Here is a 5104-nt window from a genome sequence, read left to right on the forward strand (position 1 = left end):
AGCTTGCAACTGAAAAGACGACTTGTATATTATCCAGCCAATTTATTGAATATTACCTACAGAATATGTGTGTACCTGTATTTAACATACACAAAAAAATGACTTTTCAGTATTCATATAACAACTGTTCCATGTAGGAATAATAGTAGTAACATTAAGTACAACTCTTATTTTCAGACCAACCACACATCTTTAGATCAGAGCACACATGGGACACTGCCTTTCAATCCCTAAATTTGCAGTTGAAGATGTTTCCAGAAATAAGTATTATAAACTTGATAAGGAGCTAAAATAAGTTCTTAAGGCAAATAGCTAAGAAACCTGGACAGAAGTCTCCTTAGTTTCTCATCTTCTAGAAATAGCTTCACAAATCATTTGGAAAATCAGTCCAGAGGTAAACAGAATAATCCACATTTGCCATCCATTTTTTGAGGTCGATCTTTCTTGAGAAAGGATCAAAAAGCAAGTGTTGTTGAAGACAGCAGGAAAGCCTGACCCTGATACTCAAGCTCTGGTCAGATCAGTTTTCTGGCTTGGACTGGCCAGGAGTCACTTCCTTCAGAATTGTCATCCGTGCATTTAAGCGAGTATGTGTTATTATCTTCTCCTTCAGCTCTGCAACCTTTTCTGGTAGAGGTACGTTGTAAATATCCATCTCAGATGCATTTCCTGTTGCTTTTGTTTTTAAGAGGTAGCACAGCATCTTGTCACTGGAAAGGCAGAAGTGACCTCTCAAGGCGGCCAGGGCAGCATGGGTAGAATACAGATGGAAACCAATGGGAATCTCACAGGAACTACGGAATAAAAGGATATAAGTGCTGCCTTTCAGTGAACCTTCAATGCCAATTAGGAAGGGAGCTTCCAAAACCTCGTTATTTGTGACTCTGGAGAAGACCACGGCCCCGAGGGACAGCGACAGGTCCCAGGCGAGGTGCACCGAGTCAGCCAGCACAGCGTGGCACTGCGCGCACTGGGACACGGCGCACCTCTCCGGCTGCAGCCACGACGGCAACCGCGGGCTGGATGGCAGGTCCTCCGCCCCCGGCCCTGCAGGGACCAGCGGCGAGGACCCTTTCACCACCTGCGTGTCCCACTCCATGGAAGTCGTTAAGGAAGGTTCGTCCATCGCCTTCTTAGCGCCCTCACAAAAGTCACCCCACGGCAGCTTCACATACCGCGAGCGATGCCGCCACGGCCGAGCCGCCACCTTCTTGCAGCGGCGCCTCCCCAAATCTTCCCTTTTTTGTATAAGCGTTCTCTATATAAAATCAGAGTCCTAGCTAACATATTTGGGAAGAAAACCATTGCTTGAAAGACAAATAACTAGTTATTCCTAAGATGCTGTATCTGTTTACCTGCTGCAGAAAGCTGCTGCAAAATAAAATGCCTTTTGAGTTTACAGAGAAAGGCGTTATGTGACTTTGCATGACATTTAAAGATACTTGAGTTCTGTTAAAATGTATTTTCAACAAATATGCTTATAATGGGCCACAGAGATACTGTTGGGGATCTTTGTTCTTTGATAGGATCAGTAAAATCCATGGCAGTGTCATTGCCATCAGTTTATGGGGATAGTCTCATTACGTCACTTGTAGTGAGGGGATTTATGGATGGTTTTTCTTCCTAACCTGCCTTTCTATAAATTTGGAAATAGCATTTTAGAAACCTTTGACAGAAAAAGAATATAAAAGCTTTTAAATTCATTCATTAATGTTCATTATGTATAGATAGCCATTTAAAATATACCCTGACCAAAATTATTAAGAAATTAAGACCTTGATAAGAAATGTACAGATTTGCATCACGTTTATTTGATTCAATTTCTGAAAAAGTTTAGAAAAGATATGGAGCTGATTTGCATTTTGGATTTGTACATTTTAAATTGTCCATATTGAATAATAAGATATTCTCTAATGCCCAACCAAAAAAAAAAAATTCTGATTTCATTAAAATCGGTTTAGACCTATTCAGGAGAAGAGTGACTAGAAAGTGATTTGAGTGAACTAGAAGAAGTTGCCCTGACTTTCAATGATTGTATAATGTAAATTTCATGTTTGGTTCCTTTATAATTTTTAATTAAGCTCCCCATTTCCAGCCCCTTCTTCCCAAATACAAACAACTGACGAATATGCATAAAAAAGCTGACTGTTTTTTCTGTTTACAACTGAAGCTGTTTTTCAACCAATTGACAGGCAGACAATTACATTCAACAATATTTATCAAGTGCTTAGTAACTGCCAAGCATTATGCTTTGCACTGGGGACATGAAATTGAGTAAGACCCACAATTTCCAAGGAAAAATAGACATATAGACTGAAATTAGAATAGTTGAAAGAGCTCTGACTGAGGCATGACAGGGTTCTGAAAGAATACAAAGGAGAGAAATTTAACCTAGGCTGGGGGATTCCAATACAGCTTTATGGAGGGGGTGGCACTTTATGGGCAAGCAGAATTAGCTAAGTGGACAAGGAAAGGCCAGTTTATAGATTCCCAATGGCATGCCAAAGGTAAAATCACAAAGTAGGGTATTTCTGTAACTGCAAGTGGTTTTGTGTGGTTGGAGGACAGGATATTTCTATGGCAGGGTTGGAAAATGAGGCTAGGAAGACAATTTGAAGGGCCTTGTGGGTTCTTGATTTAATCCTGAAGGCATTGGGAGACATTGAAAGGTTTCATGTTGTGGACAGACATGATAATTCTGAAATATCAGGAATAAGATATTTTTGTTGTTGAATTACCAAAAAAATGTACGGAAAATTGCACTTAAGATTACAACTGAATAAATTGCTTCACTGTGAATTCTACAAAGGTCAAGAAATTAAAATACTACCTCCACATCAGAAGCCCCTTCTTATTCTCCATTCCTAACCTCACTTTCCTCCCAAAAGGTAGCCACCGTTTTGACTTCAAACACTATAAATTGTTAAAACTTTATACAAATTGAATCATTCAGTATGCACCTTTTTGTGTGATTTCTTCACTTAAACTTTTCTTGTGAGATTTATCCATTTGATTGTGGTAGCTGTTGTTCATTAATTTTATTTCTGTACAGTATTCCATTGTATAGTGATATTCCATAGTATACCACAATTTATTTGACTTTTCAACTGCTGACAGACATTAACATTTTTCTCGTCTGGAGCTGTTAAAAATAACGCTGCTATGAACATTGTTGTACATATCTTCTGGCTGATGTAAATCTATTTGTTACGAATCTAGGAGTGCCATTGTTGGATCATGTTCAAATTTAGTATATCACTTCAAATAGTTTCCAAAGTGATTGTACCCTTTTGTGTTTATACATTCGTCAGTAGTGTATGAGGTTCCAGTTGTTTAATATCTTTGGCATTATATAATATTGTTAGAGAGTGTGTGAGTATTTACCTGTAAACATGCTAATGAGTTCTATAGTGGTATGCTTATTGAAGTTTTAATTTCTATTTCCTTGATCTGTATTAATTTGAGCAACCTTTAAAATGTTTATTGGTCATTTGGCTTTCTTCTTTTGTAAAATGCTGGTTCAGATTTCTTCCCAATTAAAAAATAGCCTTGTCTTTTCCTTTTCAATTAATGAAAGGTCTTTGTTATTTCCTTAATATTAGACTCATTGTCGCTTATATGTATTGCAAATATAATCTCCCATTTTGGGCTTGCCTTTTGATTCTTTTTGTATCTTTGATAAAAGAAGTTATTAATATTAATGTAATCTAATTTATCCGTATTTTACTTTGTGCATTTTTTCCTGTTTAATAAATCATCCCATGCCACAAAGTCATATTTATTTCTTTCTAAAATTTTAATTTTTTTTAGCTTTGACAAATACGGCTTCCACTACAGATTGATATTTGTGTATGTTGTGAAGTGGAGGTTAGACTTTTTGTTATTTCTATATTTATTTATTTAGGTAGGTAGTTAATTTACCAAGCACCATTTATAGAAGGGACTTTTTTTTTGCCACTGCTCTACAAGGCCAATTTTGTCAAAATCAAGGATTCATTTGTCCATGGTTCTAGTTGTGGACTCTCTATTCTGTTCCATTGGCCTGTTTGTCTCTCCTTGAACCAATACACATGTCTTAATTAATGTAGTGTTATAACAATTCTTGGGATGTTAAGTAATCCTGCTTTGTTCTTGGCAATTTTGGGCTGTTTGTATATCTATGTTAATTTTAGAATCAGCTTGCTAATTTCCACACAAATGCGTGTTGGGATTTTATTTGGATAACATTGAATCTATATATCAATTTGGAAACACTTTCAATCCATATACGTTGTATTTCCCTCCCTTTATTAAGATAAATTAACTTCTCCCAATAAAGTTTCAGATTTTCCTGGTGCAGGGGTTTTGTACATCTTTTGTCAGATCTATTCTTTAGTGTTTTATTTAGTATTTTACGTTTTTTGATGCTATTACAAATGGTATTATTTTTAAAGTTTTATATCCTAAGATTTTGTGAGTGATATAAAGAAATGTAATTATTATTTATATTGATTTTATATCTAGAATACTTAATGAACTCCCTAATTTTTCCCCCATCAATATGTTCTCCTTTTGTGTGTGACTGTGGTAACATTGATTTATAGCATTAAATAAATTTCAAGTATCCATCATCATATTTCGATTTCTGTGTAGTTTACATCAAGTTCACGACCCAAAGACTAATTACAATCCATCACCATACACGTGTCTAACCACCTCTTTCACCCTCCTCCCTCCCACCCTCCATTTTGGTAACTACCAATATAATCTCTGTCTCTATGTGTTTCTTTGTTGTTGTTTTTATCTTCTACTTATGAGTGAGATCATATGGTATTTGACTTTCTCCCTCTGACTTATTTCACTTAGCATAATACCCTCAAGATATGTCCATGTTGTCACAAATGGCCAGATTTCATCATTTCTTATGGCTGAGTAGTATTCCATTGTATATAGATATACCACATCTTCTTTATCCATTCATCCCTTGATGGGCACCTACATTGCTTCTAAGTCTTGGCTATTGTGAATATTGCTGCAATGAACATAGGGGTGCATACATCTTTACTCATTCATGTTTTCATTTTCTTTGGACAACTACCCAGCAGTGGAATAACTGGATCATATG

At 36.4% G+C, this 5104-nt stretch overlaps 1 pseudogene; it reads right to left on the bottom strand.

Moving 5' to 3' along the window:
* Positions 1 to 520: 520 nt before the first annotated feature.
* Positions 521 to 2862, bottom strand: LOC106847207 (protein Mis18-beta pseudogene; annotated as a pseudogene).
* Between the last annotated feature and the right edge of the window lie 2242 nt (positions 2863 to 5104).

The sequence above is a fragment of the Equus asinus genome, chromosome 9, assembly GCF_041296235.1.
Source record: "Equus asinus isolate D_3611 breed Donkey chromosome 9, EquAss-T2T_v2, whole genome shotgun sequence".
NCBI classification, from domain to species: Eukaryota; Metazoa; Chordata; class Mammalia; order Perissodactyla; family Equidae; genus Equus; species Equus asinus.